Raw genomic sequence first — 24,256 nt, 5'->3', positions numbered from 1 at the left:
TGTTTGGCTGGTGTCCTGCTTTTCTTTGCTGGTATTGCTGTTTCCAAGGGAAATGTTCACTTCAGATTTGGGGAGTAACTGGTTCCAGAGGTTAGGGTGGCTGTCTCTCAAAATGTTTCTCCCTGTGCCTCCTAGATTACACTCTCTTCCTGCTACTCCGGTCCTCTCCTCTCTCCCCGTCCCCCAGAGCCCCGGGTGAGTGGTTGTGAGAGAGGTTTTCTGTGCGGTCCCTTTAAGAAGAATCCTGGGTCTGAGAAATCAGTCTCTCACAAACAGTATCCTGTCTTGTTTCCAGCTAAATACTGTCCATACACCTCTTCTAGGCTCTGGGGCTGCAGGCTGGGTCTTTGTTCCTGGGATTCAGGATCCTTCCCTCTCAGCTAAACTCACTTCCCACCACACGAGTCTCTCCCAGCTGCCATTCGCTCCGGGGTGCTGGGCAGCCCTCTCTGCATTTCTGCTTTTCCTACCAGTCTCGGTGTGGCTTCTTCAGTGTTTCTTTGTTCCTTGGTTGAAAAGTCCTCTTAGTTTAGTCCAAAGTTGGTTTTTCCAGATGATGGTTCTTAAAATTAGTTTGTAATCCACTTTGGTTCTGGGAGGTGAAAGTTGGTATGTCCACCTACTCCATCACCATCTTGTCTTCTCTCCTTGAGACTAATTTTTAAATTTCAGGCATTTAGAATTGGAATTCAACTCAGACTATTAAAGTGCAAATGTAATTCTTTAATGTTGTTGTAACTGAGTGCCTAAGCTCTAGAGTACACATGCTGCATGTGCCAATTAATATCCAAACATCACAATGTATGTCAGCACTATAAAACATTAGTATCAAAAAGAAATGTTCCCTTTTTGATGATAAAATGACATTAAACACTTAAAGATTTTCTGAGGGCCTATTTTGGTCTAGGCTCTGAGGATGGGAAGGGATTGGAGAAGGGGCTGGGTAAGGTTGAATGAGGATCCAAGTGCGGAAGGGAAAGTCAGGAAATTAACAGCATAGTACCTGCTTTCATAAAGTTTTCACAACTCTCCTGAGGAATGATAGGACAGGTTAAGGGAAAAGACAGTGCTATAGGTATGCCAACAATTGGGTGCTGACAAGACAAATAGGTAGCCTCATTTTCAAATGGCAGATCCACCTTTTCATAAAGCCCAGTATCCAGGATTTTTCTGCACAGATCCAGCTGAGGAGCTAAAAATACCAGTAGCTCTGTGTGTGTGTGTGTGTGTGTGTGTGTGCATGTGTGTGTGTGCATGTGCACCTTTCCCTTAGGGCCTATATTATGCCTACTTCCCAATCAAAAAGATCAACTTCAAGTGTGAAAACAGGTTTCATTTGCTATTGTTTAGAAAGCTTTTTTTCCCTTTTAGCTCCAGAGTTCTTTGCAAGTCTAAGGAAGCTTCACAACTCAAAAGGCTAATAATATCAAGAGCATAGGATCCAGAGCCAGGAAATGGAGGTCTGTCCCAGCTCCATCACTTAGAAACCATAGACCTTGAGAACATTCCCTTGCCAGTCCAGCTTCTGAGAAAAGGATTAAGGAAAGCACTTTGTATAGCAAAGAGATAGAAATAAAGGTCAGTTTATACAAGATGATGAAATTGGGTTTAGGTTGAGACCATTCACCGAAATCATACACTATACCAAGAATCAGAAAGACCCAGAGCAATTTAAATTTTCAATTCACGATTCAGCTCCCCCTCCTGAACTGAGCTCTAATCCATGGTGGTATTTTACCCTGGGAATAACTGCTCAGCTTCACTTCCTATCACATCTCTTTCACTGGGCCACATCAGCCATTGCTAACATAGAACAAACACTGTACTCCAGTCCTTCTATGACTGATGCCGAGGCTCTTCCTCAGGTCTTAGTACCCTAAATGTGGTACTTTGCTTACCTCCCTTGGAGTAACAGACACCTTATTGTATTATAATGACTTCACCCTTAATTGGCTGGCAACAGATCATGTATTATTAATCTCTGTATCCCTTCAGAGTATCTGGTAAAGGTGGACAAGGAATGAATGAATGAATGAATACACGTAACTTTTTGCCCACAAAGAATAGCATTGAGACTATGTGTTTATGTGGGTTTTCCCAAAGCACTCTCACTTTCAACATATTTCTATAAGTGATTTGAGATACAATCACATATCATAAAGTTCACTCAGTTAAAGTGCACAATTCAGTGTGCTTTAGTATATTCAGAGTTGTGCATCCATCACCACTATCAAATTGCAGAACGTTCTCATCATCCCAAAAATAAACTCTACTCATTAACAGTCACTCCTTTCTCCCCACTCCCTAGCAACCACTAACCTACTGCCTGTTTCTCTGGACTTTTAATTAATCTTGTTACACACATACAGAGCACCAAAAATTGAATCATCTCTCCTATGACTGAAATATATAAAATCTGAGGCAGCTCTCATCTGAGGCAATATAGAAGCATGGAATCAACTTTCTGATCTGTGACCCTGGACATGTGTTGAACTGAATTTACTTTCTTCATGAAATAGAGAAGTGTACATAGTGTATGAGGGCACCTCAGGTTATAACAACAACCCAAATAAAAGTAAACCAACAAACAAAAGGGAAACAGGCTCATAAGATACAGAGAACAGATTGATGGTTGCCAGAGGGAAGGGGGTTGGGAGTTGGGTGAAAAAGGTGAAGGGGTCAAGAAGTACAAATTCAGAGTCACAAAATAGCCACAGGGATGTAAAGTACAGCATAGGGAATATAGTCAATAATTGTAATAACTATGTATGGTGTCAGGTGGGTACTAGACTTATGGGAGGTGGGGAATCACTTCATAAATTATGATTATCTAACCATTATGCTGTACACCTGAAACTAATATAATATTGAATGTCAGCTGTTATTGACAAAACTTAAAAAAAGAAAGACGTACAAAAATCAACCAACAAAATACCCAACAAACAAACGAAAAATAAAGCCAACCAGCAAAAATAAAAACACCCTATGACTACAATTTCAATGCCCCACCTTCGGCTGCCTTCCCTGGGCTCCCTTAATAAATGTATCTATATACTTCAGATTCCACAACAGATGTGGGTCAGCCCTACTCCCCTAGAAAAGCTGTGTTCTCCGTTTCTTTCCCCTTGGCCCGGGAAAGGGACACCGCAAAGCCCGGGAGCGAAGGCTCAGGGCCGCGCCCACAGGAAGCCTCGCCCAACCCCGGGACCCTCCTTGGCGGCGCGCGCACTGGAGCGAGAGGGCGAGGACCGGGAGCGGAGCCATAGAGGCCGACAGCCAATCCTGGCGCATAATGGGCGGGGCTCCACTTGACAGTGGCGGTCGCTGGGCAGCCGAGCCAAGCGCAGCGAGCGGAGCGGCGTCCCGGGCGCGAGCGGCTCTGGCGGCTGCTGCTACGGCGCGGGCTCCCCATCGGCCCCGGCCCTGGGCGCGGCCAAGTAGCCTGTGGTGGCGGCGACCGTGTTCCGGTGATGCTGTGGGTCTCCTCGAACGCCAGAGCCCTGGCCTGTTCCTAAGGTAGCGGCCCCCTCCGCCCCCGGCTCGGGGCACCGCAGCGCTCGTGGGGCACTGGGTTTTTGGGCCAGTGGTGGGCCCGCTGGGGGCGGGAGTTGGGCGGGGCTCCGTGGCTGGGCGGCCGTCCCGGTGAGGAAGAGGGAGGGAGCGAGTGTGTGAGTGTGAGTGTGAATGTGAGTGTGTGTGTGAGAGAGAGTATGTGTGTGTGTGTGTGTGTGTGTGTGAGTGTGTGTGTGTGTGTGGCGGGGGGGAGACTGTCTCTGGGCAGCAGCTGGCAGCATCCCCATCCTCCTGCCTCCTGCCTCCATGTGGTTTGAAAGGGAGTTTTTTTCAGGAGAATGTTTGATGGGGAGACTCTCGAAATCAGATTGGTGTTCCCCTGGTCCGCGCCTTTAATAGAGGCAGCCCCCTCCAACTGGGGGCATTTAGGAGCCCACGCCACTTTCTGACCCAAGCAGCATTCCTGACACAGGCCCTTCCTTGAGGACATTCGTCTGTGGGAACCCCCTTTTGCTTAAAAGCAGTGCAACAGGTAAACAATGTCCGTCCCCATTTTCTCTCCCCTACAATGGGCTCTACCAAGGTCTGTGCTCTTAAGAGCTTCAAAAATTAGTCTACGGACCTTAACTTCTAATGAAAGCCCCCATTCACCGTGTGTCCAAGCTCCCAGTGATTACTTCTGTGAAGTCTTGAATGCCTTATTGCCACATGCTTTCCCTGAGCCCTGGCTACTCTAGAGAGCAGGGAAGGGAGGGGAGGTTGTGGCTCAGTTCTCAGGGTGACAGGTGGAAACAAAGAATACAGAGCACATGTGCCCACTTGAAGATAGGAGAAAGTGTCAGCCTTCAAATCAAGATGGGTTATTAGGTAAGGATTGTCACTTTACAGAACTTTCTCTGAAGCAGAGAAGTAATTAGAGCCAGAATTAGTTTCGCACAATATTGTAAGAACACAAAGCAGCTCGGGGTAGAGGTAGTAAAAGCAGGTATCCCATTGGCTTGAAATTAGCAGATCTCAAAAAACATTTGTTGAATTCTATCTAATTCTAATCAGTCTGATACCATTCTGATCACATATGTGGATTCTCAGTTACTTTATATCTTACCAAGGCATAGTCATCCTGTAAGACAGCTTTGTAATACCAACTTCTGTACCCTGGGGAGACCCTTAGCCAAGGACAGCAACGTTTCTGTAGTTCATGTGATTTACCCCCACAGCAGGTCACATCGTATCTATAAAAACATTTACATCATAAAGAGAAGGAAACTTCCTTAGTCAGTGGTGACAGCACTATGTTGATATATTAAACACATTTTATGTGCCAGATATATTACTAGGTGTTTTATTAATATTACTTTAATTCTTACAATCACTCTGATAAGGTATGATTACTTTCTCTATTTTAGAGTTTAAAGAGTTTATGTGTTTTTCCCAAGATTCCTCTGGGAATCCACCACTGTTTGCCTGTGCCTGGCAGGTGTTTTCACGAAGGGGTGGCATCAGGGACTCCTAGACTCTCCTCCACCCCCAGTCCTCAGCATGTAGATCAGATGGACATTTCCGGACATAAACTCCTTGCCCTTTCAGATAAATTGTTTCTGAAGACAGGTAACTGAGTTTTTCCCTCACGAGCAAACACAGAAGTCTCTCCCCTCACAGCCATCAAGTCTATTTTAGGTCTGCACATTTACATACACCCCAGCAGTTGGCAGCAACACATCCCCTTTTGTGTTCACACTGGTACACTCATCCTCCTGCAGAACTATCAGGGGATTTCTGACAAAGGCCAACTAAATGAAAGGAAGTATTGTAGAAAGGTAGTTCTAGTCTAGAGAATCCCTGGATTGTCTTCTGTGACCAGAAAGGAAACTCACCTCAGTCCCTGGGAGCAGGAAGCAGCCTTCTCCATAGTGTGATATGCCATGTATATGTTGTAGCCTGTTGTCAACACCGTTGAAGATATGTGCTCACCATATACAAACCTGTTTACGTGTTGTCTTGTGATGTATGTGGCCACACACTTATTTCTGATTTGATTACTTGCTTTTACACTTAGGCAGTTGTCACTTTGCTGAGCAGTATCAAAAACTGATGTCACAGTTGTGACACAGTAAGTTTTGAAGCTTAGCCAAAAACAGTTGTGTCTTCTGTAATCAACAGCCATTGTTTTATTACTTCCCTTCCTTAGGTGTGTGTGTGTGTATATGTATGTGTGTATTCTCATCCTTGGTATAATTTTCAGCTCTCTCTGGTTCCAAAATGATTGGCATTACTAAGCCCAAAAGGAATAAATGCATTTTTGAGCTATGACCATATGCTGCTTGGAAACATACTCCTGTGGTTTGCATTTTACTCATGTTACTCTAGCGCTGAGAGTCTCAAAATCCCATATGAGTGTTTTGAGATTTCAACTAGACTCTCTGATTATTTCTCTCAATCCCCTGCAGCAGTGTTTGGGTTTGAGTTTAGAAGACAGCCTCAGTATCTCCCCTCTAGCATCTCTAAACTGCGCAAAACTGGAGCCATGCTAATTAAAGCTGGGGAAGTAGTGTGAGGTGTGCTTGTGGCCATACTCTTGCACCAGGATGGAAAATATACGTACTACAAACATGGTTGGGATAGAATGAAGTAGACTTATTTAAAATTAGTAGTAATTTACAAAACTACCCAAATTATTGACAGTGCACAGTTTGCCTAAAGTTGGGTTCATGCAAATAGCTCGTTAACTTAAAACTGTCCAATATCAGCAAACTTCCGTACTGTATTCTCTTTTATTTATAAAACTTCTGAATTACCTAGCAAACCATCTTTGCTTCATCAGATCTTAAATGCCATCAGTTTTAAGTTCTAGTATTATTATTTATTTATTTATTTATTTATTTGACAGAGAGAGAGCGGGACAGATAGGGACAGACAAACAGGAAGGGAGAGAGATGAGAAGGATCAATTCTTCATTGCAGTTCCTTAGTTGTTCATTGATTGCTTTCTCTTATGTGCCTTGATGGGTGGGGTAGCTACAGGAGAGTGAGTGACCCTTTGCTCAAGCCAGCGACCTTTGGGCTCAAGCCGGAGACCATGGGGTCATGTCTGTGATCCCATGCTCAACCCAGTGACCCTATGCTCAAGCTGGTGAGCCCGTGCTCAAGCCGATGACCCCACAGTCAAGCTGATGACCTTGGGGTTTCGAATCTGGGTCTTCCGCATCCCAGTCTGATGCTCTATCCACTGCACCACCGCTTGGTCAGGCAGCACTTTTTTATTTTATATAAAAAGGAAGAGAAAATATGGCTAGTTATGTTAGGATGTGGCACTTTGACAGTGGTCTTCCATGACACTGCATAATTTGGTCACACTGGTCTCAGTACTTTCAAGTTTCCTTCATCTCTCTATGGGTTTTGGTACTTTTTCCTGCTGGTATCTTTAGTAGTATAACTTAGGGCATGATAGGTGATCAGTTTATATATATCTCAGTAACAAACTGTAATCCATGTTTATCTTCTGTGTCTTCTGTTAGTTTGGTAAGGCATTTGGGTTTTGTTTTGCAAGGTGGTATGGAAATGCCAAATGAAGACAAATATGCATGCACTCATCCATCCATTCATTCCTCTAGTCATTCATTTTGTTTGACTCCAAGCTCCAGGAAGGCAAGGTGTTTTTCTGTCTGGCTCTCTACTGTGTGCCACCACCTAGCTAATCTTCTCAGTACATATCCCAAGAATGAGATATTAGAGAGCATATTCTAACATTGATGTTTATGCCAAACATAGAAAAAGGGTACAGGTGAGCAGTAAGTTCTTGATTTTATTTACGGAGCCCTGTTCAAAATATTTCATGTCTTTACAAAACTTCTTCAGGGTAAAAGAAATTTAAAAATTTTTTTACATTTTTCAATTGCAGTTGACATATAATATTATATTAGTTCCAGGTATACAACCCAGTGATTAGACATTTATATAGCTTTTAAAGTGACCACGCCATGAGTCTAGTACCCACCTGGTGCCATTCATAGTTATTAAAATATTGTTGACTGTATTCCCTATTCTGTACTTTATATCCCCGTGACTGTTTGTAACAACCAATTTGTGCTTCTTAATCCCTTCACCTTCTTTACCCAGTTTCCAACCTCCTCTCCCATCTGGCAGCCATCAAAATGTTCTTTTTATTTGTGAATCTGTTTCTGTTTTGTTTGTTTATTTATTTTCTTCTTTAGATTCTTTGGCAAGATTTCATTTTTTTAATAATCTAGTGTTATTGTGTAATACTAGTACGTATATACATACACATCTTTATCCATTCATCTATTGATAAACATTTAGGTTGTTTTTATATCTTGGCTATAAAATAATGCTGCAATGAACATATGGCTGCATATGTCTTTTTTAATTAGTATTTTGCATTTCTTTGGATGAAAACTCAGAAGTGGAATTGCTGGGTCTTTCTTTGCCTATTGCTATAGCTTTTGTTTCAAAGTGTATTGTGTATGGTATAAATATTGCTACCCTGGTTTATGTTTGTTTGTTTGTTTCCATTTTCATGAAATTTTTTTTTCCATGGCTTTACTTTCAATCTGTGAGTGTCTTTTGATCTGAAGTCTGTCTCTTGCAGACAGCATGTGTAAGGGGTTTGTTTTGTTATTTGTTCAGCCACCATATGTCTTTTGATTGGAGAATTTAATCCATTTGCACTTAAGTAATTGTTGATAGATATGTATTGTTATTTTATTATTCATATTTTTAATTTTTATTTTTTTTCTTCTTAAAGAAGACCCTTTAACATTTCTTATAATACTGGTTTGTTAGTGATGAACTCCTTTAGCTTCTTCTGGGAAACTCTTTATGTGTTCTTCTAAATGATTCTAAATGATAGGTTTGCTAGGTAGAATAATCTTTGTTGTAGGTCTTTGCTTTTTATCTTTTTGAATATTTCAGGCAAACTCCTCTGACCTGAATAGGTTATGTTGAAAAAACAGCTGACAGTCTTATGGGAGCTCTTTTGTAGATAACTGTTTTTCTCTTGTGGCTTTTAAGATTCTCTCTTTGTCTTTAACCTTTGCCATTTTAATTATTATGTGTCTTGGTGTGGGCCTCTTTGGGTTCATCTTGATTGGGACTCTCTATGCTTCCTGGACTTATGTGTCTTTTTCCTTTATCAGGTTAGGGAAGTTTTTTGTCATTATTTTTTCAAATAGGTTCTCAATCTCTTTCTCTCTCTCTCATCCTGCTGGCATCCCTATGACGCAGACGATGTTACATATGATGTTGTCCCAGAGATTTCTTAGACTGTTCTTATTGTTTTCTGTTATTTTATTTTGCTTCTCTAATTGAATTTTTTTTTTTTTTTTTTTTTTGCTATCTTGTCTTCCAAATCACTGATTCAATCCTGTTTCATCTAATCGGCTGATTCCTTGATTCCTCCTACTGTATTATTCTTCATTTTAGTTATTATATTCTTCACTTCTGATTTTATTCTTTTTTATGATTTCTATGTCCTTTTTTTATACTGTTGAGGTTCTTATTAAGTTCTTTGAACATCTTTATAACCATTGTTTTGGACTCTGTATCTGATAGTTTGCTTGCCTCCATTTTATTTAGTTCTTTTTCTGGAGATTTCTCCTGTTCTTTCATTTGGGACGTATTTCTTTTTCTTCTCAGTTTGGCTGCCTTTTTATATTTGTGTCTATGTGTTAGGTAGGACTGCTACATGTCCTAGGTTGGTAGGATGGCCTTATGTAGTATGTGTCCTGTCAAGCATAGTGGCATAGCCTTCTATTCACCTCAGCTGGGTGCACCAGGTGTCTTCCCTGCCTCCCATGAGCTGTCTACATCCTCCTGTTGTAATTGAGCCTTGATTGCTGTTGGTACATCAGTGGGATGGATTTACCCCCAGGTTGATCAGCTGGGAGAACTGATGGTGACTACAGCAGAGGAGATGCTGTGTGTGCTGACCCCACAGAGCAGAATTCCCTTCAGTAGAAAGTCCTGCTGAGTCCACCCCTTGAGTGTACCACTCATGGAGGGGGTAGAATGGTACTCTGGCATGATCTGAATTTGTCCACTGGGTGTGCTGGCTCTGAAGTTTCCTGGGACATGCAGGCCAAGGTCAGCCACTGACTTTGCCTTGCCCAGGGACACCCAGCATAAAGTACAGAGAGATCTGCAGATGGCTGTTATTTGTGCTGGGCTTGGAGAGATGCCTGGGAGTAGCCAAGCTTTGAAATGAGTTCTCCTGTCACTAGTGCCAGACCTAGAGCCACTTAGCAAGAGGTATGGAGCATGTGGAGGTCAAATTATGCTTGTTTTGGGTTTGTGGACCTTTGAGAGATTTTAGGAAGGTCCATAGCATAAGCCAACACAGGCCATTTGTATGAAAAAGCCACTGGAAATGGCTTGGGTGGGCCTGCAAGTTGAATGGGGCAGGGTCTCATGGAATCACCAGGCATGGAGAACCATGTTATCTAAGTTGATGGAGACTTGGATCTGGTGCCAGCCTGTGAGCTCTGTGAGCGGAGGGCTTAGCAAAGGAACAGTGACCTCTACGAGCACTCTGTCTGGGAGAAAACTGCCTCTCCAACCCTCACCTTAAAGCCAATTTGTTTTTTTTTTTATGTCCTTGGCACCTTTCCAGCTGCTGCCCCGGCGCTAGAACTCAAAGCGAGTGAGTCTGAGTAAAACCATGCGGGAGCCCTTTAAGTGGAATACCTGAGACTCCAGGAGCCTCCCTCTCTCTCAGCCATAATCCCTCCCTGCTGGTTTTCAAGATAGCAGATATGGGGACTTCTCTTCCTGGAACTAGAACTCTGGGCTGTGAGGATTGGTGTGGGCCTGGGACCCCTAGCTCCTTGGTAACCCTTTGTAGCAGAGATACTTCTCCTGATTTTTATCTGCCATGTATGGAACCAGCTTGTTTCATGTCTTCACCCCTCCTACCAGTGTCAGTGTGGTTTCTTCTTTATAGCCTTAGTTATAGGACTTCTGTTCAGTTTGTTTTTAGGTGGGTCTTAATGATGGTTGTTATTTGGTTTAGTTGTAACTTTGATGAGGTTGTGGGGGGATGCAAGTATCACATTTACCTGTACTCCCATCTTGACTAGAACTCCCCATTGTGGCTTTTATTGCTCTTTGACCACTGAAGGATTTATAACAACTCATATTGGTTCTTTTGTATAGTCCAAAATCATTAATGACTTGAATTTTACACTTAGTTCAATTTTATGAACTTGTCCTATTGTATATTTAACATGTACCAGAATTAACCCTTTCCTTCATAGGCTCTTCTGAAACAGAACCCAGTGCTGGTAACCTATCTGGATGTACACCTCAAAGAACACACATATCTACTTAAAGGCCTTGCCTTGCAGTCCACTTTTTAACCTCCTCAAAAGGCCACCTTTACATTTTGACATTTGACAAAGAAACACAAAAATGACAATAACAATTTTGATTGGCAGCACAGACCTCCTTCTGTCAGTGACTCTATTTCCTTCATTTTCCCTGATGAAGCAGAGGGCATGTCTAGGACAAGGATAGCAAGCTTGATGAGGATGCCCACAGAAGGAGGCATGGCAGGGGAGTGTGGCATAGCAGTGAGCTCTGAAGCAATCCTGAAGATTGAAACAAGTTAGCATTGTCCAAACTACCCCATGGTCTGTGGACATAATGGTTGGACCTGCAAAGACACACGCAGATTCCAGTCCAGTGAAATATGGGACCTCTGAAACCCATGTGTAACAAACAGAGCTCACTGGTGGGTTTCTGAGATTCATTTAGTCTGCTGGCTCAGGGGAAGGATGAATAATGTGGGCAGAGGGTCACCCGGACTCTCCCTGCGTATGCGTGAAGCAGTGTGGCATGGCGGTGGGTGCTGGGAGGGGCCTGGCAGACAGATAGAGCTGGCTTGTTCACATAGGAGAAAATAGTGATTATTAAATATTTTGGTTTATCCACTAAAGGATCTTATCTTACATATACTTCCTTTTATTAAGTATTGTTACCAGGGACCAGACAAATGACAAAAAGAAAAGTTTAAATCTTATTTTTATTGAACACAGAGGCTAGAATGAAAGAAAAACAGAATAATCTTAGTTGTGAATTCTGTGATTGTGTAGGGTGATTTGTTTTAATCAGTTATGGTAAGACAAACAGACAGAGAAATCACTGCCATAAAAGAAGACATTTATCACACTCATATTCCCTGGGAACCAAGAGACAATGTGTCATGCAGGGCTGCCCAGAGAAGCAGCAGGGTCAGAGGGAATATGGAGAAAGTGTAGACAAGAGCGTTTATTGTGGTTACCACTGGAAAGAACAGGAGAGGCAAGGTAAGCAGGATTAGGATTGGCTGCTGGGGTAATTTTTGAGGGCTCTGGGACATAGGGATAGCCTTAGTTCTCTGCACCTGGCTGTAAGGTAATTATGGCAGGAGCCCTGAGTGTGAGAACCAGTTATGGAGCTGGTTGGGAGTTTGGACTGGGATTGGTTGGTTTGTATATGAAAGGAACACTGGAAAACAAGATGTTTATCTCCAGGAACTGGCTTACCCTGGAAAGGGTAGTCCTTCCAGAGTCAACAAGGTCCCAAGGTGTCAGAATATCAGAATACAGACAATAAAAGACATGGTTAACACATGGGGATTTTTTAAATAGCCACCTAATGAATTAGGCCCATGTACACACAGAGTATTCAGCCAAATGTGCAGAGACACCTCACTCAGGGTCTGATATATGGTACTCATCCAGTAACCATTAATTAAATCTGAGTCATGGTGCCAGATGGTCCAGCCATACACACAGTCAGGCTTTGCTGGATGTTGCAGTCAGGTGTTCACTGTTCATCCTCAGAAGAAGACAAATGAGAAACTGCACACTCCACTGAGGATCCACAGATGAAAACTGAGCCACCCAGGGGGAAGCAGAGACAGAACCCTGGAGTCTTTAGAAACATAAATAAACCCTTCAGCAAATACAGCTTTAGCTGTAAGATCTTAAAATCAACAAGGTAATTCTATGTTTGAGGTAGTTCTTTATTCACTGTGGATTTGGAATATCAAAAAAAGTCAGGAAACATGAAAGTTACAGACAACTTTTTAAGAGGTGTGTTCCTCAGAGTAAAATGTGAACTGCAACGTGAATTGTGTGTTTCATTTGTTGTGCTCAGGAGTAGACTTCTAAGTATAAGTTTCTCGAAATAGCATGTCACATACTTTACTGCATGTCAGTACTGATTAGATGATGGATGCTATACATACACACAAAGAAACATACAGAGTTATATGAAGGCAATTATTAGGGCATGTGCTGGTGACAAGTTGAGACAAAGAATGTTTAAAACTTACCTGCACTAACATGTGTCCACTTTGACAATGCTAATGGAGGGTGGTAACAAGTGGGATGGACATGGAGTTAGACTGAAAACATTACTTTTAATGATGAGTGGCAGGAGTGCATGAGGCTGGGAGTGTTAAGACTCACAGCTAAGAAAACGGAGTAAGTTGTTGCTGTGAAGAGCCTTCTAACTTTTCTTTAGGTGGTTGTAACTATGATAACATCTTTAAAGTTTTATGAATTTTCCTTAGCATCTTGACCATGCACATTAAGAAAGAGTAATGAAAACTTAGGCAGGAGGTCAATCCACTAATCTGAGAAGGGTATCTCCTTCACAGTGAGAACTCTAAGGTTGCCCTCTACTTAGCATTCTTCCACTCAGTGCAGATGTACACCTCTTCTTGGCATTGTGTGGGAGCTTATCTGCGTCGATGGGAATTGTTGGAATACTTTTGCTGGAGCACAGCTACTTACACATTGTGTTTCCAAACTGACATCATGGCTCTAATTAAAGCAGCAATATTAGCCCAAACTGGCCAATGAAAGCGTTTCTGCCTGGCCTATGTTGCTGACCTAGATTTGATGTTGGTCAGCCAGCCCTCGGGTGCTTAGGATACGTCAAGTGAAGCATGGCTCTTAAGCTAGTATACATTTTACAATCCAAGGTCCTATGGCCTTTTAACCTCTGATTCTGTACACAAATCAAGCTCCTGTAAAAATTGATGTATTCGATCAAATGAAATAATATGCAGAAACATTTGAATTTTCTAAAAAATGTAATGAACATTACCTTAAAGCACTTTAAGGTATTTCTCAGCATCAGTAACACTTAGGAGCCCTTTGCTTCCCAGAACCCTTCCTCTATATTGGTACTTATAAGACCCTATAATGGGAGGGGGAGGGGCCAGAGGACAGCCCCCATAGCTGTTCTAGATATTTTCATTGTATTTGAGCTTTAACCTTTACTCGATTTGAACTTTACTCTTTTGGGAGTGGAGCGGAAAGTGTCATATGCTTGCCCTAGAGCTTGGGAAGGTGCCTACAAATCATAGGTGCTTAGTAACTATCTGCTGAATGAAAAATATAATTTGACTGGTTGATGCAGGAATTCTTGCCCTCCTTGGCTCAAAGAGTCTTATTAATTAGGAATAAAAGTCCTTGCAAAATACTTCATAATTTGATAGTTAAATCATCTAGAATGAAGAATCAAAACTGAAGTTTTAACAAATAGAAGTTGTGAAGATAAATTTAAGAAATGTAAAAAGTTCTATTATAAATGACTATTATTAAAATTCTATGATATTGGATTAAAAATAATAGTACACAAATTTCAGATTTTGATTTAGGTTATTTAGTGAATGTATTTTAAGACATAAAAAAACAAGTACTGCAACCTTGAAGAGAGGATCAATCACTCAGTGAAGCTTGCTAGAACAATAGAATAACAGATTAAAGAGAAAATAGTAAGAAAAAGAATAACATATTTTGGTCATAACCAAATATTGCATTAAATTTCACATAAGCTATAGTGTTCATTTGGAGAATGAAAAGAAATACCATAATGATGGTTACATATCATGACACATTTGTCTAAACCCAGAAGTACAGCACCAACAGTGAATTGTAAACTATAGAATTGGGTGATGATGATGTTACAGTGTTGGTTCATCAATTGTAACAAAACTGTGGTGGGGGATGTTGACAGTTGGGAGACAGTGCATGTGTGTGGGGGGGGTTAGGGGCTGTTTCCCTTCAACTGCTCTAAAGAAGTAGTCAAAAGAAGGATGGGAGAGGGTGAGGGAAACTAAGGAAAATAATATCTATTCCAGGTCTGAAGGCACTGAAGATTTTTTGAATATTTATGTCATCTTATAAAAACAAAGATGGAATTTAGAAAACTGAAAATCATTTAAATGATAAAATATAATAAAAAAATCTAAAAGGCAAAATGACAGAAGGAAAAAGAACATGGCTCATGAACACTTACTTACCTAAGATATGTAAATGTCAAGTATGTAGCATGAGTACTCAGATTTTAGTCCATGGCATTGAGGAAGATGAACAGATATATTGGGTGTTGAAATACAAATGTTACATCATTACTTGATCAGCCCAGAGCGTAAAACATACACATTTATAACCAGCACTTAATGGTGTTCTTTGTGCTTTGGCAAAAATCAAAAAGTGTTGTGGAAAGTTGGAATTCTATGTCCACTGACTTCTTTTTCATTTATTACTAGTGAAACAAAAATAATAATAACAATCCTGAACCAGCACTAGAGAAGGTGAATCATAAGGCTTTATTCAGAAACCACTTGAGACAGAATTACACACTGGGATTTTCTTTTACTGTTTTTTTAGCTGTTTTGCCAGACAATAGAAACAAATTCAACAACAGCGTTCAGTTTGGACATTCACAGGCATATTAGACAGCATCTCTACCTTAGTTGTATTTTCTCGGTTCTTGTTGTCATGAGCTCTTCACTATTTCATCATCCCCTGGGCATCTTGGAGCCATCCTGGTGGTACTCTTCCATTCTGATATGGAAGTACACATGAGCTTTTCCTGCCTTGCATCTTCTGATAGATTACTGTCAGGAGACACTGCCCTGCCAACTAGCCTCTGAAAACCAAAGCCATCTGCCAGTCAAAAGCTGCCATTCAGAATGCTGACACCCTCCCCATTGGAGTATTTCCATTTCTTCAACTGACTCACAAACACTGCTTCCCTTGGGAACCATGAGGCCAAAGAGAATTGAAACCCACAGCTCATAACCAAACTTCATGATCATTTACCCCCTCCCCCAATCTTCAACTAGAGCTGCTCACAGATGGACTGATTTGAGTTTCTATTTTTATTTTCCCAATTCACAGGCCAGTGAGCCACAGGGTAGCCAGAATTGGGTTGCCAAAGAGATGAGCAGATCCAGCCTGTCTTTATGATCCTGCAGTTTGAATATCAGTCTCTGGGATCTGCAGTGATTTCACTGTGAAGAGTTCTGAAGAAGGGTTTCTACCAGCACAATCAACACTTACTATGCCTTCTTGGTTCCTTACCCAGATATTCTACCCAGGAACATATAAATCTCTTTTTGCTACCTCAGTTTTCCAAAAGCCCAAAAAAACTCTTCTAAGTTCCAATAAATTGATATTCTTTTTTAATTGATTTTAATTTATTGTGTTTACATAGATTCTAGTGTTGCGCCAAATGCATTCCCCCTCCCCCGTATTCCCCTCAATATCTCCTTTGCCCCCCTCCCCATAGCGCCCCCCCCTTCCCTTCAGGTTATATTTATCTTGATATCCCCTTTTCTCAATCTACCATCTTACCTCCACCCTCCTACAAAAACTATTATATATGTACACATATGTATATGTATATTTATGTGTGCTTGTATATATATGCATATATAATACACATGAATATACATACATTCAGAAATGAATCAGAGACCTAATTTTCTAGCCTCAAATACTTTTGTTCTTTTACCTTCTCTTCCCAGGGGCACTGAGCCTGGAAATTGCCAGCCCCCAGTGTGCCCGTGTGCTACCAGGGTCCTTTCCTCTGTGACCAGTGCAGTAGCTGTGTCACCTCCTTATCCTTCCCTCCCCAACTCAGAGACTTCCGTCCACCTCGCCATTTCCCTGCTCCCTCTCTTTTCTGTTTTGTGGAGCCTTCTGTTCCCCTGACATCTTTGCCCTTTCAGAGATGCCACATAATGTATCTGAAAGAACAAACTTGAAGAATATGGTTTTTTTCTGCAACCATCACAGCTGCTAAAGTTCCTTAAGACAGTACTCCCTATTTAAAAGATTTGGTGGGTTCTTTTTGGGGTGGAATTAAATTTATGCCTAAATATTTTATTCTTTGGATGCTATTGTAAGTGAGCTTGTTAACTTAATTTTTTTTCTTAATTTGCATGCTTATAGTTTGGTATGCTATTTTCTTTCTCAATTGCACTTTACATTCAATGTTATTCTGTATTAGTTTCAGATGTATACAGCACAGTGGTCAGACAATCGTACTTTATTGAGGGTCTTCTCAATTGAAATAAAATATTTTGTTTTCTTAAAGGATGTCATTAGGTGCTCTGGCTGTTGGCATACCTACAGCTGGCTGGGCTTCAACTATGAGGTGGGTCGCTGCCCTCTGGTGATGTCAGAGATGCTGAGAAGGGCACCTAGACCTGAGCTTGTCCTGCATCTTTGCTGTGGAAGTGGCTAACTCCTCAGCAGTAGGAGTATTTCAGGCCCTGGAGATCACTCTTGACCTGTTGAATAAAAATTATCAGTGTCTTCCAAAGCCTTCCAGACACTGACTTTGCCAGTACTTATAGGCTGGTGCCTTTGAGGTGTTTTTGGTTTCTCCTCAGGAGTTGTTAAACAGTTGAGGTGTTTATCAGAAATGTCCACTGGACACAAACACAGTACAGTATGTGTTCTGCATGGTATTTTCACTAAAACTGTGAAACTTGATTTCTTGTTGGATCATGTCCTTAGCACTAGAAAACAATACTGGAGGTGTTGAAAAGAAATCTGTGAATTACCCCCATTGAGAAGGAGACAGAGTTGGCACAGCCTGCTGCAATCCTAGCCGGGACAAAGAGTGAGGACTGGTGATCCGGAGGCAGACAGAGGAGCCCGGGCCTGCGCCCTCCTCCTGCCTTTGTCTCCCATCCCACACGGTGCCAGTCACCCCCACCCCCCTAACCCTCCCTGCCCCGAGGAACCAGCACCAGCTTAGAAAACAAGAACCAACTCAAAGCTCAGGAGGGGCCTGGGGAGAAGGGGAGGACTGTGGCACTGTTGATTCCATTTGCACCCTGGATGAGATTAGGGTGTCAGTGATCTCACCCTTGGAATTTGTGTAAAACAGTAAAATGGGCAACATGTATGTATTCTTTTTGTTTTAGAAGCGAGTCTACAGCTTTGATCAAGTTTTTAAAGGAATCCATGGCCAAAAACTGTTTAAGAACCGCAGTTCTGGCTTTCCTCCTCAGTTTAGAATAGCCTGTTCTTTGCAGCTTGTGAGTTTTATTCAAAATTGTCCTAAAAGAGATGAATTGTAGGGTGTTCTAAACCTTCAAGGTCAGCTACTAGGGAGTGGGGTGCTTTAAAGTCTAACCCTTACCTCCCTGAGCACCCAGCAAATCCAAGAAATCACCCAGTTGGAGGTCGGCTACTCTGGGCAGACTGAGCTTGTGAAGAGTGATACTGTCCACTCCCAAGGTGGTCTGATGGCTGTGAGAGGGTGTTGGACACGCGGAGAACAGGTAAACCAGGCTGTTACTGGCTCCTGTGGACAAACCTTTATTATTTTGACTCTAGTGGGCATAAATTCCCATGACTTTGGCTATAACTGTGAACAGCTAAAGGTCCAAATAAACATTCAAAGCTCTAAATTCTAAAATATACCTAACACAATTATTTAAAATATATGTTTCTTTTGGATCACGAGTATGGTGGGAATTGAGTATAGTCATTTTGTTTTCCACTTAGAGTATAAGCTCAAGAGTATTGATATTGGCCCTGGTCGGTTGGCTCAGTGGTAGAGCATCGGCCTGGCGTGCAGAAGTCCCGGGTTCGATTCCCGGCCAGGGCACAGAGGAGAGGCGCCCATCTGCTTCTCCACCCCTCCCCCTCTCCTTCCTCTCTGTCTCTCTCTTCCCCTCCCGCTGCGAGGCTCCATTGGAGCAAAGATGGCCCGGGCACTGGGGATGGCTCCTTGGCCTCTGCCCCAGGCACTGGAGTGGCTCTGGTCGTGACAGAGCGATGCCCCGGAGGGGCAGAGCATCGCCCCCTGGTGGGCAGAGCGTCGCCCCCTGGTGGGCGTGCCGGGTGGATCCCGGTCGGGCGCATGCGGGAGTCTGACTGTCTCTCCCCGTTTCCAGCTTCAGAAAAAAAAAAAAAAAAAAAAGAGTATTGATATTGGCCTGTGGAAAAAATGAGTGCTTGAAATGATGTATAAATTACTGTATTTTTTGCTCCATAAGATGCACTTTTTTCCCCAAAAAAGTGGAGGGGAAAATGCCCATGTGTCCTATGAAGTGAAAAATACAATATTTTATTACATATTTTAACACATCATTTGGTTCAGAATAATTTTTTTCTTATTTTCCTCCTCAAAACTTTAGGTGTGTCTTATGGTCAGGTATATCTTAGAATCTCCTTTTTAAAATGACTGATCTGAACTAACAGTAAGTCAAAATGAAATCAAGTCATAATCAGGCCCTGGTTTATATGAAGTTAGGATATGAGAGCTTAAGGACTGTTCTTTATAGGGTAACACAGTGATTGTGATGAATTGACCAAATATATACAATTCATACAGGAAAAGAAGTAAATATATGGATTTTTTGGAAGTTTTCTATTAATATCTTAATGTCAGTTTCATTATCAGTATTATATAGAAGGTTCAATTTTATTTTATTTATTTTTTTGATTTTTTAAATTTATTGATTTTAGACAGGTAGGGAGATAGAAACATCAATTTGTTGTTCCACTTATTTATGCATTTAATGGTTGATTCTTGTATGTGCCGTGACTGGGGATTGAAGCTGCAACCTTGGTATATCAGGACAGTTACTCTAACCAACTGAACTAACTGGCCAGGGCTCAACCTTATTTTAAAAGGGAGAGTCTCAGTCACTTTGACTGGTTAAGTACCCTTCTGCTAACCTTTTGAACTATCCAGTCTTCTCATGAGTTTTATCTCTGAACTTGAGTAAAATTTCTGGACTTTTGTGGATGAACTGACTTATTTGTCAAATTCTGTGAGATGGTCTCCATTCTACTTAACACCTATTAAACAAGAGGATATGCTTTACTGAAAAATCTTCATTAAGGATTAACCAACCAAAACAGAAGTGATGACTGACAGGTGTGAATATAACTATCCCAGAGTAAGCCATCACTGCTTAAGTGCCAAGTGACCCCTCTGTTTACAGACAGAGCACTGTCTGGGCAGCAGCAGTAGCTTAGCATACTGTTTGGAGGGTTTCTGCAAAGTCTGTTCCTTACGACTTCGCAAGTGCAACGGAGCCTCATTATCTACTATGATGGGGGAGGGAATGTGTTCCAACAATGTTTTTCAGTTTATTCAAGCTCACTTTGTTAGGTATCTTCTACAACAAAGGTACTCTCTTCTGTCTTCTGAAACAGAAGTACTGAAGTAAACTTTCCCTTTTCTGTGTGAACATGGGGATGTACCTTCTGGGGCTGTAAACCTAAGAATGTGGAACCATTTTTCCATTCAGTTAAATTGCCCCAGATGTTTGTGCTTCCTTACTTATTCACTCTGACTTTTATGGACCTGTTCCTCTGTGGATTGTCATGTTTGTTTTCCATACCTGTCAGACTATTTCCTCGGTTACCTGGATGGCTCCATACCTTTCTTATGCTATAAAGAGCACTTTTTAAATGCTGTTCTTTTAAAAATAGTGGGTTAGGGTTGATAACACATAATTTTGGGCAATGATTCTTACTAGTTTTAATTATTCTCAGAATGTGTTTAGGTTAATGAATAACTTCTAGTTCACTGTAATAACATTGGCACAATTCTAAAACAGACCGTATAGTGTTTAAATTTTGACCTCTTTAGAAACTGTCAGTGCAAAGGCCATTATCCAGCTTTATCTGAAGTCAGTCTGCTAATTGTACCTTGACCAAAAATTTGGACTTAATTTATGTTATAAACAGTGTGTTGAAAATAAAACAAATTATAAAATAATGAAAGTAATAAAGTCCTAAAGGAAAAAACAAGAGTTTTGAACAGCTCACATCACTATGCATGTAAATGTAATTTTTCAGTCATTAGAGACAGATTTAAATGTATTTACAGTTATGTGGTCTCCCAGAGATTAGATACTGGCCACACACTAAGTAGCTTGATGATTTAGTTTATACACACACACACACACACACACACACATACACACACAAATAATCTTTCTTAGCACAGGCTTAACAATCAAAAAGTATTTTTATTTTTATTTTTTTTAGAGAGACAGACAGGGACAGACAGAAGGGAGAGAGATGAGAAGCATCAACTCATAGTTGCAGGACCTTAGTTGTTCACTGATTGTTTCTCATACGTACCTTGACCAAGGGGCTCCAGCTAAGCCAGTGACCCCTTGCTCAAGCCAGTGACCTTGGGCTTCAAGCCAGCGACTTTTGAGCTCAAGCCAGAAACCATGGGGTCATGTTTATGATCCCACACTCAAGCCAGTGACCCCGTGCTCAAGCTGGTGACCTTGGTGTTTCAAACCTGGGCCCTCAGCGTCCCAAGTTGATGCTCTATCCACTGTACCACCACCTGGTGAGACTATTTTTATTTATTTTAAATTAACTTTTTCATGAAATGTAGACAGAATCTCTCTATTTTATTACACTTTTCCCAGTATTTATTTATTTTTCTTAATGCTTTTTTGAGCACCACAAGTGGATCCATTTTAGCCTGTAAGAAATTGAACACCTACACTTTCCTTGCATGGAACTTCTATATAGTTGTGGTGGTAGTGGCTCTAACTAAGTAAATTAGGTGCTATTTAATTAGATAAAAATATATTTCAGTTATATAGGAAAGTCTGGTTCCAACAGCAGCTCCTCCTTTTGTCCTAGAGCACATTTAATTTCTTTTCCCTTTTCAGTTTCAGACTCGAGTTGGAGCTGGTTATAGTCCTTTGCTCCACAAATGCCAGACACTTAGAGATATGGAAATTGAGCAACAAAACTGATTACTCTGCAGGTATAAACGTGATAATTCAGGGCCCCAACCCATTCTGGACAGGAAATATTTAGTTGCTTTTCTCTGCTAATGAGATGCATAGGTTAATTTGTCCCTTTACATCTTGGGTGTTTTATGGAACAAAATTCTTGTTTTCCTATTAAACTATTGTTCTATTTTGTTCCAACAGAAAAAAAAATATATATATATATATATACTTCTAAGTTTACTTTTCCTGTTATTTACCAGAACAATACTTCTACCTCCTTCCCTCACTTTACAATGAACCTGCGCTGTGGTGTGCTGTGTGAAATGTCCGTCCATAGGTGAGGAGAGGTACACCCTCCCGACACTGCTCCCAGTGCAGCACTAGGTTTGGGTGTGGACTTTGAAGGCTGTTGGGCAATCTGGATATAGTGCTCTAGAGGAATCTAGGTCTGTTCCTGGGGGTCCACTGTCCCCTACACTTTGGCCCTATGGTTTATGAGGTATGGCAAACAGCAGTGAAGAGATAGGAAATCATACTGCTGAACAAAAACCTTCTATTAGGCAATATAACCTGGGCCAGACAAATCAACCCTTGCTCCTATGCATGAAAACTCATAACTCAGACTAGGAGCTGACACACAGTAGGTGTTTTAACCTAAAACTGAAAACACCTTTTAATGTGAGAGGCAATAAGCATTTATTTGAGATCAAAGAATAACTATTGGAGACATGCTGATTCAGGCAGAAGCCCAGATAATGTTTTGATTAGGAGACAAAGGCAATGGGTATTTATGAGAAAGGGAGGAGCAAGAATAATTTCCGTAGAAGAGGAGCATTTCTATTGGTGTAGATAAGCTAACATAGTAGTGTTAATTCTAACACTACTGGACTGTTAATTCTAACACTACTGGACTGTTAATTCAGTCCAGTAGTCATTAGTTCAATAATCATATTAACTGCTTTCTTATTATCTTTGCAAACAGTTTTTTGGGAAACAAGGTTGCTCAGCCCAGTTCAAAGATTATTGTGCCCTGTTTTAATATTCCAAGGTTTGAGGCATAAGACATGCAAGGCAGTTCCTCTGAGATGGCAGCCCTGGTTCCATTTTGTTAAGCCTAATCCGAAGGGACCCGAAACATGGAAGACAGGAACGAAGTCCGTCGATTACACATCAAAGCTTTATTGTCTTAGCTTGGCCAAGCAGCGGCAACTTCGACAAAAATCTGAGGGAGAGCGCGCCGGCCCTTTGTTCTACCTAGTTTTTATAGTTTTGTAAGTGGGAAGTACAGAAGTAAAAAATTGCAATTAGGAGCCCTTTACCACTATTGGTTATAGTCATATGTCCTTTAACATGATAGGACCATGTTCAATTTGCAAGCCATACATCATTTTGGAGAAAACAAAATTTACAAGCCAACACAATGGTAGAAAGATGTCTCTTTACATATTAAAAGGCATTCCTATATTATCTAGTGTTTATCTGCCATCTCTCTGTCCAGAGTCACACATGTTAACCACATGCATTTACATAGGAGAGGTAGTTTCTGTGGGGACAAATGCCTGCAAATGGCTCATTGCTATAAGAAAAGGTTTATTTTGGCTTTTCTCTCCCTGCACCTGGCTAGCCATTCACCCCTTTCCCCACAGGCTGGTAGACTGTCAGGGATTCCATGTTTTCCTCCCCTTTGCATTTACAATACAATGCCAAGGGCCATCCTGGTTTTATGCCAATCACACAGTACAGAGACTATTTCTCACAATTTCTCTGCACACCTTAACCCAAATTAATAAAATGTTCTTCAAGCCTCTTAAAATATAATATTGATTATGTAGCTTTTGGTACTTTACAACACCTGCGGGTGAGGTGGCGCAGTGGCTCCTCACAATTTAAAGTGGCTCTGTTTCTATTATTGCTCACCATGCTGAGCTTTTTCTTCTGTGAAATGGAGATTAGAATGCCTGCTTCCCAAGTGTGTTGTGAGGGATAAGCAGGAGCTGTGCTAACACATAGTAGGCTCTTTTTACAAAGTGAAAAGCTCAGAACTAATTTAGCTGTCTTATTTGAGGCACTCTGGGCTCTTAGCTTGGGGGTGGAGATGGAAGACAGTGGAAGCCCTGGAGTCCTGGCTGACATATTTTAAAATTGTCTCTGAACTCTCATGAATGCTTGTAAGTGCTTTGGGTCTGAGAATTATTTTTTTTAATTGTCATTCAGAAAAAAATGAAAGCAAACAACAAAGATTCCTCATACCACTCTGACATCTATAAACGCTTACTTGAGTATCTGGTGGGACTCTCTGATGTGTGAGCAGCTGACTGACCCTGTTGACCCCAGGCCACAGGTACATAGCTTCTCCTTGGAGGAAGCTTTGCCCTTTGGGAGCAAAAAGTAAAAGCCTCATGGCTTCAGATTTTGAAAATTTGCTTATCACAAGTTAGTTGGCCCAGGGGGGAACCTGGGTAATCTTGGTAAACCATTTAGATAAAGCAAAAAGTCCATAGGTAAGAGTGAGAACAAGTGATGTGACTTCTCTGGTGTGATTCTTGTTGGTCCAGGTAAGGCACTTTGGGGACCTCAGTTCTCTTTATCTGCTCTGCTGATGGGGGGAGGTGATAACTTCATCTCATGTCAGAGATCTGCTGTGAGGGGAGATGAGTCTCAGAATGATTTTGGAGTGTGTGTTTAGGTGGCAGCCTCCCTGTTTCTGAAA

The 24,256-nt window shown here is 41.4% G+C and overlaps 1 protein-coding gene across 2 annotated transcripts in view; it reads left to right on the top strand.

The window, feature by feature from the left end:
- Positions 1 to 3,336: 3,336 nt before the first annotated feature.
- FRY (FRY microtubule binding protein) overlaps positions 3,337 to 24,256 on the top strand; it is a 620,873-nt gene continuing 599,953 nt past the window's right edge. The window contains exon 1 of one of the 2 annotated variants that reach the window (XM_066258908.1): positions 3,337 to 3,516. The gene's annotated coding sequence lies outside the window, so the exon portion shown is untranslated. The remainder of the gene's footprint in view (positions 3,517 to 24,256) is intronic. The other variant, XM_066258906.1, reaches the window with a different exon arrangement.

The sequence above is a fragment of the Saccopteryx bilineata genome, chromosome 2 (genome assembly GCF_036850765.1).
Source record: "Saccopteryx bilineata isolate mSacBil1 chromosome 2, mSacBil1_pri_phased_curated, whole genome shotgun sequence".
NCBI lineage: Eukaryota > Metazoa > Chordata > Mammalia > Chiroptera > Emballonuridae > Saccopteryx > Saccopteryx bilineata.
This window is presented reverse-complemented; position numbering and strand designations above follow the sequence as displayed.